General features: G+C 47.6%; 1 long non-coding RNA gene across 1 annotated transcript in view; it reads right to left on the reverse strand.

Moving 5' to 3' along the window:
* Positions 1 to 578: 578 nt before the first annotated feature.
* The window catches only part of LOC122210167, a 32,407-nt gene continuing 17,360 nt past the window's right edge, over positions 579 to 15,625 (reverse strand). Inside the window, exon 3 of the long non-coding RNA XR_006197949.1 lies at positions 579 to 801. This is a non-coding gene — a long non-coding RNA (uncharacterized LOC122210167). The remainder of the gene's footprint in view (positions 802 to 15,625) is intronic.

Below are 15,625 nucleotides of genomic sequence, written 5' to 3' on the forward strand. Positions count from 1 at the left end.
GAACGCCTCTCCCAAGAGCTCTCACTCGGGAGCAAACCCTCGCGGAAGCACCTGCCAGCCTCTATCTCTCAACTCCGTGTCATGCTTTTGAGCCCCCCCTTTTTTTTTTGCCTTTGGTCGCTCTCTCCTGGAGCCTCAAGAGCCCCCTTCTCTGCCTTTGATGCGGACGCCAGCCTGTGTCAACGTGACTGGGGTCTCCTTGGGCGTCCATTGACTCTTGTGGAGCCTGTGGTCCAAGCTCCAAACCCGACTTGTTTCTGTCAACAGCCCTTCTCTTCAAACCCTTGAAAGCAGCTCTATTTATCCTCATTGTACCAACAACATCCCATGACTGTTCCACGTCCCAGACTCAGTATTTTTCCATTTGTCACCTCGATTCCTCCTCAAGTCAGGAAGTTAGCAAACTGCAAAGAGCCAGGTATGAACTTGTTTAAGTTTTAGGAGCATTGTGGCGGCCACTCAACCCTCAAAGCACAAAAACAACCGCAGAGAGCGTGGAAACAAACGATCCCGGCTGTGTTCCCATAAACGTTATAAACAACATGTCCGTGAGCGGGCCTGGCTTGGTCCCAATAAAACTTTATTTAAACACACATTCAGCAGGGTAGTCTTGGCCGGCGGGCTGTAGCGTGCCCGCCCCTCGCTCTAAACAACCCGTCGGAGTGTGTTATTAGTATTTCTTCTACGATGGAGAAAAGGAAGCCTGGCGAAGAGATTAATTTCCAAACATCACACAGGTTGGGGGTGGCAACCCAGGGTGCGTCTGAGTCCAGTGCCCGTGTCAATTCTGCGCCGAAATCCCTGCAAACGATGACAACGTTCGCGTTAGGAAGAGTGACGTGGAAGACGGGGGGTTTTCCCAGCAGCCTGCACCTTCTTCCTTATTACAAGCTCCCACCCCCCCCCCCCCGCCCCCCGGATTTCACCAGCTCCACGTGGGCTGGAATACTGCTCAGGGTAAGGACTGCTCTTGGGGCTCTGACGTGGCTGCCCTGCGTGGCTATCCTGCCTTGGCATGTAACTTCCAGAAAGCTACAGACAACAGCTTTTTCTTCCTTGGCCTGGAATTTGAGTAATATATTTTAGCCCTTGTGTTAAGGGCATTTAGGAACCTCAGACATTACTGAGCGCGCGTGTGTGTGTCCGTGTATATACGAGACATTGAGCTAAGCCCTGGAAATACACCATAAAACAGTGAAAAGAGGGGCACCTGGGTGGCTCGGTCGGTTAAGCATCCGACTCTTGATCTCAGCTCAGGTCATGATCTCACGGTTTGTGAGTTCAAGCCCCGCAAGGGAGCTGGTGTGCAGCCTGCTTGGGATTCTTTCTTTCCCTCTCTGACCCTCCCCAGCTTGTGCTCGCTCCCATGCTCGCTCTCTCTCTCTCTCTCTCTCTCAAAATGGATAAACATAAAAAAAAAAAAACAGTGAAAAGGACAGACCTGTTCCTGCCTCGGTGAAATGACCATCTAGACCTCTATGTGATGGACTCTGTGTTGCTCAGGTCTATAGTTTAGTCCTTGTCCACATTATTCGGATGAACCCTCGGAACCTGAGCTAGGCATCATTAACCCCATTTTAAGGGTGGGTAAGCTCAGGCTGGGAGGTGCAGGGACCTGTCACATGGTGACAACCTTGGTGGTGGAGTGGGGTCTTTGGCTTGGGGTTTCTGGGCCCTGGCCCCGTGCCCTTTCCGGCACGCCTCCTAGCTCTGCCTCTCCCAGAGCCACACTCTGCACCATTGGGCTCTACTCCTGCACCCCCAGCTGGCAGCGTCTTTGTCTGAACTTTATATAACCTGGCTCCTTTCCAGGTCCTCTGGCATCTGTCCCAATTCTCGTTTTCTATCTGCCCGGCATCTCCCCAGTTCCCTTCTGAAGCTCTTATCCTTCTCTGGCAGCCAAATGCCCTCTATTTTATTTCCTCCCCAGGGCACACTCATAGGATGGAGAAAAGCCGAGAGATTGTTCACTTTCTTAACAGGAGCTGCTTTCAATTCAGCCACAGCTGCGACACGTTTCACAAGTTAGATGGATCCCAAGACAGATGGCTCAGCAGCGACTATTTTAAGCCCCAGAGTCACAAGAATGGATCCAAAATAACTCAGTCCAGCAGGGGTCAAATGCAGAGCAGACCTGCCGGCTTTGGGAAAAGCATGACCCCGGGTCCTCAGCGTCGTCAAGTGAGTCAGCTCTGGTGTTTTCTAGTTAATAAGACTTCTTCGGCGCAGTTCTTATGCTGATGTTTCAGGGCTGAGTTGGCTCTGTGTTCAGCTGCTGCTCTCAAAAACAACAACAACAGCAGCAACAAAAACTCCCTCCACGTCTTCAAAGCTCTCATCTGAATATTTGTTACTGCGCTCAAGATTCGTACCAGGGGAGGCTCTGCTCCCCTGTGTATCAGTCAGCTAATTGCAACAGTGATGCTGTGTAAGAAACCACGTCAAAACTCTGTGGCTTAAGGCAATGATTATTTATTCTCTTTCAAGTGCCTGGACTCGGCTGGGGTTCAGCTGAGCTGGACTCAGCCTGGTTGGCCTTGGCTCCAGGTTGTAAATTTCCTTCTGTGGCAACACCTACTTTTCACTTTTGTTGGACCAGCCAGTTGTTTTCGTTGCAGTGGTAGAAATGCAAGAGGAAGAATGTCCCGCTACACATGCATGTTTCAGGCCTTTGTTTGCATGTGTCTGCTACAATCACATTGGCCAGAGCACTCTATGTGGTCAAGCCCAATACCATTGAGACAGGAAGTAGAGCCCACCCCACCGCTAATGGAGCAAGGAGGGACTGTAACTCACGCGGCAACGACTGTGGAAAGGAGAGTGGAGAATTAGGAACTATCCATTACCCCTGGGCTGCAAAACACCTGGAAAAGAAGGCTGGCTGGAGGGCAGCAGAGAAACCTGGTGGTCTTTCCCCATAGAGGAGCTATGACTACTCATTTTCCTTATGATTCCGGGGGAGACTCAGAGCCATGACAGATGGCCTGACTTTCCCCTTTGCAGTGGCCTTAAACCACCTCTGCATTCTTTTGTATGGACTGCCCTTCTGTCCCTTGAGGGGGCTGCTATTGATTCTTCGAACCGGCTCCCCAGAGGGCTCTCATAGATCTGGTAAGTCCGGAGATGTAAACAGGATGCGCGAGTAGAGGGTGACTTAAGGTCCCGAGCCCATTTATTTGCACACCCCTGTCCCTGCACGTGAGGATGTCTTCAGTTTCAATGACAATACCAGAGAGGCGGGCTTCCATGAGCTCACTGGAGATGGCAGCACGTTCAAGGTAAAGCTGTCCTGCTTTTGAGGCCATCAGAATTTGTCCGTGGGCCTGCAGTGGGGGCAGACGTACCGTGTGTAGGGATTTTCACGTACAAAAGACCGTGCGGCGCTCAGAGGCGTTGCTAGAATCATATGGTGCTCCTCATTGCACCTACCGCTGTCGAGCACACTGAGCCTTGGTGAAAGGGACATTTGCCTTCAGAGTCATGGGGGCAATGATGCAGTGTCATCTGTCTTCCGTCACTTGCTATCTCACGGCCCTCCTTAATATGTTCATGGCATTTGTCACCGTATGGCATTATGGGTTTGCGTATTTGCTTATTGCCTTTTTCCTCCACTACTCTTCAGGGGCAAGAATGTATACCTCTTTGTATGCCTCCTTTAGGGCTGTATCCCCCGAACCTAGACTCTGATACATGGTATTAGTCAAAAAGGAGTTCAATTAGACATTTGTTACATAAATAAATAAATAAATAAATAAATAATCTTGTCTCACCATGTGGAACAGAGTATTAGTATCCTACTATCCTCCCTCCCTCTTTCCCTCCCTCCCTTTCTTCCTCCTTTCCTTTCTTTTCCTTTCCTTTCCTTTCCTTTCCTTTCCTTTCCTTTCCCTTCCTTCCCTTCCCTTCTTCCTTCTATCATCCTTCCTTCTTTCCTTTCCTTTCCTTTCCCTTCCTTCCCTTCCCTTCTTCCTTCTATCATCCTTCCTTCTTTCCTTTCCTTTCCTTTCCTTTCCTTTCCTTCCCTTCCCTTCTTCCTTCTATCATCTTTCTTTTCTTTCTTCTGTCTGTCTGTCCTTCCTCTTATCCTTCCTCTGGATATATATTGATGACTCCACCTAAGATTACTTCATCTTGCATGATTCTATAACTTCCCCAATGTGCACTGTAAACTTCCCTTTGGCTGTGTTAACATTTAGGGCCAGCTAGGGATATCAGAGGAAAGAAATCAATCTTGGCTCAGGGAGACCCAGACCTTTTGAAATTCAGATGTGAGGGCACTTTGGGCTCAGGGAGAAGCCGACTGCTGTTAGATACTTAGAAATTATCTTGCTTTCCATTCATAGAGAAACACTGGAAGTGGGTGAAGGCATCATCTAGGTTTTAGCTATCCTACATGCCAGCGTGACCTCAAGCTGGCCAGCTGTGGCACACAGAATCAGCCCCCTCTGTGACGTCCGTGGTCTAATCGCGTTGGGATCCTGTAATCGTGTTAGATCACGTGGCAGAGAGGGAATTAAGGCTGCAAATGAAATTAAGGTTTCTAATCAGTTGACCTTGACATAAGTAGATCATACTGAATCCTCGGAGGGGGCCCAAAGTTAAAAGTTGGGTGGGGGTCCAATTGTTAAAAAATAAAAGTGTTTTAATGGGAAAGGAGGAGGGAGAAGATCAGCGTCAGAATAATGTCACCTGAGGAGGAGTCAGCTAGCCTTTGCTGGCTTTGAAGCTGGAAGGGGGCCGTGAGCCACAGAATGCAGAAACTGGCAAAGGCAAGAAGATGGATCCTTCTCGAAGACCTCCAGAAATGAACACATCCCTGCCGGCACTTGATTTGAGCCTATTTTGGACTTAATGGCCTCTAGAACCACAACATAATAATTCTGCGCCGTTTTCAGCCACTAAGCGTTTATGGCTTTAATTTTTTACGGCAGCAGCAGGAAACTAACATGCCCATTTGCCCACCGGGATGTTATGTTAACCTTAAAGGGAATTGAACCAGATAGCGCCCACCCTTTTTCCAGGGCTAATTTCCTCTCCTTCATAACACCTGCATTTTTGTAACCTGTCAAGGAGGCGAACGGGGAGCAGTGACCGGATGGGGGAGTCAGGCCGACCCAGGGTGCCTTGCACCCCTTAGCTCACTCTGAGCCTGTGAACAGAGCAGAACAGTGAGTTTTGCTCACCAGGAGAAGCATCACGCCCTTCCACGGGTGCACTGAGGGGCAATGTCCATGGCGACTCGGTCCACTTTGCCTATCCCTTGCAGCTTTCTGCCAGGCCTCCTTTCTATAACAAACGTAGAGAAAGCGTGGCACACGTACGGGGGGCGGTGAAGACACCGGCCTAAGTTTAACTGAAGGAGCTTCTGTGGGTTTGGCTGTTGGCTTTGTGGGCTTAATACCGTCTTCGTCGCAAAGACTTCCTGTTGTCCTCTCTGTGGTCACTGAATGTCCCTCTGGGACAGGCTGTAAAGGCTCTGGGCTCCCCCAACCTCAGCAGGAGTTTCGGCTTCAGAAAGTGCCCCAAATACAGCCGGGGGAGGTGGCTGGGATCCTTGGGGACACGATGATTCTGGAAAGTGTCCAAGGCTCTCACCTTGGAACCACAGGCAAATGTTGCAAGACTCCTGCTCGGGATCTGGACAAAAGAATGTAGGGACAGGAGCAGTTTGGGCTAGACAAGGAGTCAGTTTGGAAGGTCACAAACCCTCGGGGTGACCTCAGTCAGAGGCAAATGACCAATGGACCAGAGCATTCAATTTGATGAAGGATAGAGAAAGATCCCCATTCCAAGTGGTCCCCTAACTCTCTGTACTCACGCTTTTCAAAAATTATTTTATTTTTCAAGTTAATTTATTTATTTTGAGAGAGAGAGTGCAAGTCGGGGAGGGGCAGAGAGAGACCCAAGCAGGCTCCACGGCATCAGAGCAGAGCACTACACGGGGCTTGAACCCACGAGATAAGACATCGTGACCTGAGCCGAAGTCAAGAGCTGGATGCTTAACCAACAGAGCCACCCAGGCGTCCCGTCACATTTTTTTTTTTTTAAGTGCAGTTCGTTTTCCATCCCAAACTAATTTATATCTTTTGTAGATACTTCACACTATCTAAAGCGATTCTGTACTTTTATTTCACAGGCAATAAAGGCTTATATTTTCTATTAGAGATAAGATTTAACACGGGAATACGGCATATCCCTCTGAAAAGGTGGCACAGTTAGCTAAACCCATTAAGGCATAAATCACCGCCATGTTATCCTTGCCGAGAGCTAAAAACTCGAGGGGGCAGACTCCCACAAATTCTCAAAAAATGAGAAAGTTTGACATAAAATGAATGGAGTAAAAATAGGAGGCAGAGCTGGGGGGACAGAAGGACCCCAATAAGGGCCAGTGACTCTCTCTCTCTCTCTCTCTCTCTCTCAGCCTGAGTGAGCGAGATTGTCCTGATCTCACCTGATCCCGTGGCACCTTCTGTGTTTATTTTACTGGCACTAGGTCATTATGGAAAGATCTATATTTTATTTATTTATTTTTTTAATGTTTATTTATTTTTGAGAGAGGGAGAGAGAGAGAGAGCACGAGCAGGGGAGGGGCAGAGAGACAGAGGGAGACACAGAATCCGAAGCAGGCTCCAGGCTCTGGGCTGTCGGCGCAGAGCCCGACGCGGGGCTCGAACCCACGAACTGTGAGATCATGAGCCGAGCTGAAGTCGGATGCTTAACCGACTGAGCCACCCAGGCGCCCCGGAAAGACGTAGATTTTAAAACTCGCCACTTGCTTTCATTCAACATCATTCCCTTGTTCAATCCTTTATTTTCTGCCGGTCGAGGTAAGCCCCCAGAGACAGAAGCTCAAATTCAATGTGGTCCCTGCCCACGGGCCACTCCAAGCTGCAGGACGCAGTATGAAAACTGTAACCTCGGCAAACCTTGGGTGGTAGCTTGCAAAGCCAGCCACCGCGTTTTGCCGCTTCTCTATCAAAGAGTAGAGTCCATTTATCCTCCTTTCAGATCCCAGCTGGCCTTCTGACTTGCTCGAATGCGGTAGAAATGGCCCCGCTCACATTCCGACCCCGGTTTCGCGAGACCTTGCTGTTCTTGGGCATCCTGCAACCACCACGGTGTGAATCAGCCAGGGTTAGCCTGCTGGATGACGAGGGTGTGGGGCCCAGTTACTCGGTCCTGTAGCCAATGGCCGGCCAACCACCAGTCATGTGGGTGAAGGCTTGCTCACCGCAAACATGTAGTGAGCCCAACCCACAACCGCAGGGCAAGTGCCCGGCTACGCTCGGCCCAAACTGCCCACCCAACGTGAGCTAGAAATGATGGCATTTTAAGCCACCGATTTAGAGGCTTTTTCCTTTTTAACGCAGCAACAGCTAATCGGTACAACCTCCCACAGCGGAAGGAAACATGGAGTTATGGGGAAGGGGGGGTTGCTTAACAATGACCTTGTCAAGGACAAGCAGTGGTTCACGGAGGGCCGTGTTGACAGTGGGGGGAGAAGAGTGGTTTGGGCCGAGGGGATGGCCCAGGGTGGGAGAGAAGATGTTTGAGATTCCAACTCACTCTCTCCTACGGATGGACCACATACATGGCTGTGCGCTTCGGGGAGTTGTCCTTTTTTTCATCAGAGTAGTAGCTGAGATCGTAGAAAAATCAACCCGGCCTCAAGTGATGGTTTTGCTCATTGTTCTTTGTTGAAAGAGGCTTTGCCTTAAAATAGACTGAATATCCCAACCTTACTTCTCTCGTGATAAGAGAACGTCGCCTCGCCAATCCCCTCCCAGCGCCGTGGGTACGATGTGATAGGCACGGCCCTGGACACGGTGGGTGTTACCGGCTGGCGATTTTGGAAAAGAGATTTTCTGAGACAGCGTCCCTGGCTCTCCGTTTCTAGACGCAGGTGCCTGTGTCACTGCTTCTTTTTTGGAAATGGAGCTCCCACTGACATCAAAAAGAATCCTTCTCAAAGTGTGGAGAGACTGCAGGGCGGGCAGTGTGGTTCTCCCAGCGGCAGAGAATCGGCTCCCGATGCAGGGACTGGAGATCAAATTGGGTTAAACGCCCCTGTCCAAGCGAGCCTGGAAAATTCGCGCGTTGGACCTCGAATGGAGGGCAAGCCTCAAAGCCTGGCCTAGTTCTAAAATTAGATCAGTAATTTTATCCGAGAACGCGACGGGGGTGAATACTCCTGGTTTTCCTTCTGGTCTAATGCCTGAGTGGGGGGAGGACTAGGGCTACATTTGTGCCTTGACGATTTCGAGAAGGTGTCCTGTGGCTATTTCTCAGGGGAAAAAAGCAAAAGTAAGGGGAGACCCGCTTAAAATGTCAAGTCACATTGTTGGCAGACGCCTAAGGTGATCTTTGCTGCTTTTCCCTGCAAGTAATTCAAGCAACATTACACGTGCCGTGACAACAGGGAGTGGTCTGGAACACACTGCTTGATCTCTGGGAGCCGGCTGCCGCAAGGACAGTCTGAAAGGTCCTTCATGCATTTTATCATCCTTCAAGGGGTGCTTATTCTCTGGGAGCGGGGGGCTGCGGGGGGGGATTAGTTTATATGCTCGAAGAGCCATAGCAACAGAGAAGGCATGGGAGGCTGTGGGTGTGCGTAGGGCTGATTTTAAATATTTTATTTTATTTAAAAAAATTTTAATCCTTATTTATTTTTGAGAGAGAGAGGGAGAGAGAGAGAGAGACAGACAGACAGAGCATGAGCCCGGGAGGGGCAGAGAGAGAGGGAGACACAGAATCCGAAGCAGGCTCCGGGCTCCGAGCTGTCAGCACAGAGCCTGACGCGGGGCTCAAACCCACGAACCGCGAGATCATGACCCGAGCCGAAGTCGGCTGCTTAACCGACTGAGCTACCCAGGTGCCCCTAAATATTTTAAAAGTTAAATGGACATATGCATATGTATGTATACACACACACACACACACACTCAAGGCTCCACAGTCAAAAATATCAGCTGCCTCTGTTTGGGGATCGAGTTATTTCCACCCCTCCTGACTACCCAATGTTGAAAAGAAGGTCTCGTTGGCAATCATGTGTGTGTATATATATATATTCATTCGATAAAAAAGTAAGAGCCGAGTGATTAATGATCAGGTTATAAATGCAGTGTGTTAGCATCTCAGGGGGAACAAGAGGGGCCCATTCACGCAGCCCTGGAATTCAGAGTCTGCTGAATGGGCACAGGACTGGCCAAGCCAACAGACTGAATGGCCGCATTGGGAGAGGCCAGTGTTTCCGCAGTGGTCGTCAGTATAACCACTGGAGATACAGATGTTTCCGTGAAGATTTTCAGAACGATCAATGTACTCTTGAGGCAAATCTTGGGCTTACCTGTCTCCCTTATAACCTGAAAAGCAAGGCACGGGGGTTTGATTGAATTGCCTAGTAATTCTGTCATGAACTGCACTGCTTTTTTCTACCTTGAACACATTACTGATGGTAACAAGGGAGTTATTTTCAATCAAAGCGTGCTCCAACGAAAAAGATTTCTCCTAACATTGTGATCCCTTCCTCTGAAATCCATTTCAGATTGGCGGATAAAATGTGATTATATTTACACTTCCCTGACACAATTCAGGCAGCAAAATAACAGCCTGCCGGAGACATTTTTCTTCTTCGTATTTAGATCTGTCAGTGCTGTAGTGCTGGGGGAACAGGGAGGGGTGACCGAGGCAGCTGGGGTTGGTGATATGGTTTACTTGGCTCACAAATAGAGACGTTCTGTGCACCGTGTGTGTGTGTCTCTCTCTCTCATCTCAGGATTCCTTGAACCCCATCCTGAATGGCGTTCCGAGTGATGATACGGCATGCTAATCAATAGTGCTGTAAGCAAATCGAATTTCTCATTTTTTTGCCTTGACACAGCCCATAAATTATTTCAACATAATACTTTAATTGGTTCACACTCATTAGAGGCTGTACGACGTATGACTCACCAGCTTCCGTGTGAGTCAGTGCGATTTGTATTAAAACTCTGGGCTTCTGGATTGCAAGGTAAAAATGGTGGATGGGACAGCATAGAGGTTCCCTGGTGTTGTAGAGAGCAGGAGAGCCCCGGAGCGAGCGGGGAGTTTTGATGCTGGTTCTTGACCTATAGGGATCAGCCGTATGTTGGATGAGACAACTCATCCAACTTCTTTGAGCTCGAGTGTCCTCATCTGTACAATGGGTGGGTTGGTTTAGGGGGTCATCAGGATGCTATGGGTGCGATGTGAAGCCCTGCCTGTTGTCCCCAAGGCGGCAATGTCCCACTTGTGTCCCAGTCTCCACTCTCAGGAGATGATTGACATTCTGCTTCAACAAGGCTCTCAAGATCATCCAGGATCCTATGTACATCACCCTGGACCCTTCCTAGGGAACCAGTTCTGGTAACTAAATACAACACTGTCCCTCTTGAATCCAGAGAAGGAGGTGACCCTCCACTTTCTCGGGTCTCCTCTGAGTTTTAGATCTGTAGTGGATGTTGCAATCCCCGAATAGAGTACTTCTTGACCCCGCTGCTGGGAGTGCTGTCCGTAGACCGTCAGCAGCTCTCAGCTACCTCTGGGTATGGCTTTAACAGCAGAGAGCCCAAGCCTCCAGCCGCTTCCTGGAACGACCCACATCCAGTAACGGATGGGCATGGGGGAGTGAAAGCTGAGTCTTCTCACCCCAACTTGGGGCAGCTCTGAAGGGTCATGCCCTCTTGAGAAATCCCCAGAGGCTGGGCGAGGTTTCTGCGAAGACTGCATCAAAGTTTCAACGTCTCCTTCTGCCCAGCATTGCTGCTCTCCTTCCTTTCCACTGGCACTCCCTGCTTCCTCTTTTCCGAGAGCACTCCCTGATAATCTCCTTGCGTGCTGAGCTCCGTCCAGGAGGCTGCATCCCAGGGAGTTATCTTTCATCAGCCATACAATGTGGACTCCAGACCATTTCTGGTGCCAAGTTAGAGACCCCTCTTCTCACCTGCAGCCAAGCTGGTAACTCCCTGACTTCTCTGCTGATGCTTGGACACAAGGAGTCCAAAGTGTCTTGGAAGCACTTATAGCTTGTAGTTTGATGGGACCCTGTTGTGTCTTCTAGTAAGTATATCCCCTTTGGGGTCCAACCAATGGAACCCAGGATTTCAGGAATAGAAAATACAAAGTGTCCCGGGGTGGGGGGGGGGGGGGTAGGGCTCATTGGTTGTGATGATAATTAGGGATGAACCTGCCTTCACCCCACTGTTCCAAGACCCTATATGGGGTCTTCCTATAATGGGCACAGTATCAGATAAAGGTCTCTGATTTAAAGTATATGCTGCACCTTGAAAGAGGTCATTCTATACTTTCAGGGTATCGCCTTCAAGATGATAGTTCAGCTGTACATTTAGAAGGCTACGTAAGCATTTGGGGGGCCATTTATTTCTGGATGGCGTAGTGCTATCACTTGACCGCGGTGAACGATATGCCCATGCTCAAATTGTACTATCAGGTGGGCCCTTGGCTGAAGGCTACGTTGTATGGGATTCTATAGGTACGGATCAGGCATGTGTAGGCTCTGTGGGGAGAAAACAAATACACAAAACTCACTGCTGGTCTAGATACATAGCCCTGTAAGGATGAATTGCTGGCCTTCATGGATGGAGGGGGCCCAGTGTAGTTGGGATGCCAACAGTGGGCCGTTGGACTCATTGAAGAAGAGTGCCCTATTGGCAGTGGTATGTGAGAGCCCGGTCACACCAGCTACCAGTAGTCACTTATGCACGTCTCTTCCAACCCTGTGTAAAGGGATGTCAGGTTGGTGGCCTGAAATTTCCCATATTAGAGTGCCTATACCATCGCAATGGGCAAACACCACAAATGAGAGCCTCTTGTTACGTACTGGCCGGGATACCACTGCTTATAACTTAAGCTACTCTCCACACTACAGAGTTATTTCCCATCCTCACTTCTGGTGGCTGAAATCTAAATCGTCGATGGCTTCTGCTTCTAGTGATAACGGGCATCTTCTCTTGGAACTGTCATCTCATTGAAAGCCACGACGAATTCTTGATGAAATACAGAAACAAGAAAATTTTAAAAGTCGTTTTGACGTCATCAAGGCATAACCAAGGCAACCAAGTCTTGGGAAGCCATGTGAGCAGTGCCTTCCCTGCCTCCGGGCATTGGTTGAGTCCCAGCCTAAAGCCTAGATGGCCATCAGAGACAGTATCAGACTACAGCTTTCAGAACTATCATGGGGATAAGATAGAAATGAGAGTTCAGGGCTTCAAAGGCTTCCAGGATTTGAGAAATCAAGATCCTGGAGAAAAGAGCCTGCAGAGACATTCTATGCCACTTTTTACCTCATGGCATTTGCTGAACCCATAGCTGAGCTGGACAAAAAGCTGATAAGCAAAGCATAATATAGCAACGTGGGGGGAAAAATCTATAATCAGAGCTTTTAGCCATCTTGTGGTGCTAAGGAAACAAAATTGAACTTCAGAAAGAGCCAAGAAGTTGGTTAAGCACTCATGGGTGAGTTTAACTGAGACCCATAACAGGCTATGCGCCAGGAGTAAGGACGGACCAAAAAATAGACAAGCCCCTGGGGAACCTTAAATCTGGTCCTCAATCATTTCAGCCCCTTATTAGATGATGAATGTACCTGAGAGCCAGAAAAGCTTTAAGTCTTCTCTGGAAGAACATGAAATTATCCATTGCCCAACCACTTTTCATACAAAATGTCTGGCATTCAATAAAAAATCACCCTGCATGCCAGGAGTTGGGGGTAAGTACCCAAAAGCCAAGAGAAAAAGTAAAACAGAAGAAAGAAACAGACGTGCAGGTGATACACATATTAACTTTAACCATGATTAAGATGTTTAAGAAACTAGCTAAGGTGGAAAATTTCAACAAAGAATTAGTGACTATAAAAATAACCAAATGGAAATCCCAGAACCAAAAAATAATAGTAATGGCTAAATGAAAAATTAATGGCTTAATAGTAGCTTAGACATAGCAGAGAAAGGGATTCATACACTGGAAAGTACCTTATACAAAAATATTCAGAGTGATTGGGGCACCTGGGTGGCTCAGTCGGTTAAACATCCGACTTTGGCTCAGGTCATGATCTCCCGGTTTGTGAGTTCGAGCCCCATGTTGGGCTCTGTGCTGACAGCTCAGAGCCCGGAGCCTGCTTTGGATTCTGTGTCTCCCTCTCTCTCTCTCCCTCTCATGCTCATGCTCTGTCTCTCTGTCTCTCTCTCAATAATAAACGGAAATTTAAAAATACATATATATATATATATATATATATACACACACACACACATATATACATATATATAGAATGGGCACAGAGAAATAACAAGGAAAATTCTAGAATAGAACATGTAGGACATCTAAGGCATAGTCAGGAGGCTAACATATTTAGAATTAGATTCCTAGAAGGAGGAAAAGCTGGAATGAGACAGAAATACTATTTTCAGGACATGGGCTGAAAAATTCCCCAAACTGATAAAGTATACAAAGTCACACATTCAAAACGCTTAAATACAGAGAATGTCCTACAAAGGCACATCATAATAAAAATTTCGAAAGCCATATAGAAACTCTAGAAAGAAGTCATCAAAAAAAAAAGACACATTGTCTTCAAAGCCACAACAACGATAATTATTATTTTTAAAAGTGTAAGAGATATATTTTCCTACAGAAATTATGTGAGTCAGAAAACGATAAAATGTGCCTACCAAAGTTCCGCCCAAAATTATTTCTAACCCAAGAATCATATACTCAATGAGAATATTCTTTCATAGGAAATGTGATATAAAGACATTTTCAGTCAAGCAAAGGTTGACAAAATTTGTACCCAGCAAATGTTCACTAAAGAAATTTTTTTCTGGAAAGAGTTGTGCAAGCAGGTATTAAATGGGTCCATATAGAAGCACAATTATGCAGCAAAGTGTTAAGAAAAGAATACTGGAAAGGGTAAGTATGTCAGAAAACTGAATTTTTTGTATGCTAGTTCTCAATCTGCAAAATCCAAATCTCGTAGAGAAAGAGAGAAGAAGGGTGGTTACCAGTGGTGAGGACAGCTGGGGATGTGTCATTACAGGGGAGAGGCTTGCACCGGGTGGATGAGTAAGTTCTAGAAATCTAATGCACAGCAAATAGTGATAACAGTCAACAGTACTGTACTATACGCTTCAAGGTTGCTAAGCCACTAGATCCCAAGTGTTCTCACCACAAAAAAGGAAATTATAATTATGTGATGCGTTAGAGGAGCTGGCCAAAGCTATTATGGTCATCAAATCACAACACATCAATGTATCAAATCAATACTTTGTAGATCTTAAACTTATATAATGTTGTGTGTCGATTGTATCTCCCTTAAAGAATACGCTTGGTTTCGGGCCCAAGGTTCGACCAAAACCAGATTGATGGAGTGCCACACGCATTTGTTGCCTGATATATAACAAATGGGATATTGCAAAATTCTTTTTTTTATACAAATGTTAATTTTTAAAAAAGTAATCTCGAGGCCTAACGTGCGGCTCAGACTCACGACCCCACGATCAAGAGTCGCATGCCCTACCAACTGCCATTGCAAAAGTCTGGATACGGTACTTTATAAAAGAAGATGCCCAAATGGCCAGTAAAGAAACGAAAAGTGGCTCAACATTACTGGTTGACGGGGAGATGTATGCAGTTAAAAACCCTGGCGTGTGAGTAACTTGTTCTGTGAGTGTCAAAATTCTCTAATAAATTTTAGCTTAATAGACGAGTGATGTCTTGGGGTATGAGTAGGATGTGACACCAAGCATCACGTGATCGCCACCGAGCCAACGATTCTCGAAATTCGCTTGGTAATACGGTGCTTTGGACTAGAAGCCTGTTTCCGGAATGAATTACGCTCTCAACCCAAGGTTTTGCTATTAGAACGATAAGATACCATTACAAACACACAAAATGAGCATGGTTAAAGTCAAGGGAAAAAACTGGCAACGCCACACATTGGTGAGAACTTGGACCACTAGAATTTTCCTAGTCTGCTAGTGGGAGAGTAGTCTGGTACCGCCACTTGGGAAAAGCTCCCCCCCGCCATGTTGGGTGAAGAAGGGGGGGCAAAGCTGAGGGTAGACACGGCAGTCATTGGCTCTTACTGTCTAGTGGGCACTGGAGGCCAGGTGGTGGCCTCCTTCTATGCCACACTATTCAGAACAGGGGAACTGCCCTTACTGAGCCCAGCTCACACGTGGGCTTTGGGAAATCCCAATAACTAATCTCACAAAGAAGCCTCTGATCTTCTGGGAATACCAGTTCTCGGTGTGAATCTTCAGATGCCGACTACTAAGAGACGAATTTCCAAGAGATCTCTGTCATATGCCTTTCCTTCCATGAGAGCATGAGTTGAAACCTCCTTGAAACCAAAGCAGTGGCTTATTTCTGCCAGTTCTGGCTGCTCCTCTGGATGCTGAGGCCCTCCCCTTCCGTTCCACCTGCAGGATCCGTGCTGGAACAATGCCTGTGTAGACAGACAGACCCCCTGCTCTAGTTGGCTGGCTTCTGGAATTAGACCAGCCCTCCCTAACCTGGTGTCAGCTCTGGACAAGATTAAGAAGGCTGATGGCCTCCCTACCTCATCCCCATCGTGACGTCTTTGACCTCC

This window comes from Panthera leo, chromosome E3, assembly GCF_018350215.1.
Source record: "Panthera leo isolate Ple1 chromosome E3, P.leo_Ple1_pat1.1, whole genome shotgun sequence".
Taxonomy (NCBI): Eukaryota; Metazoa; Chordata; class Mammalia; order Carnivora; family Felidae; genus Panthera; species Panthera leo.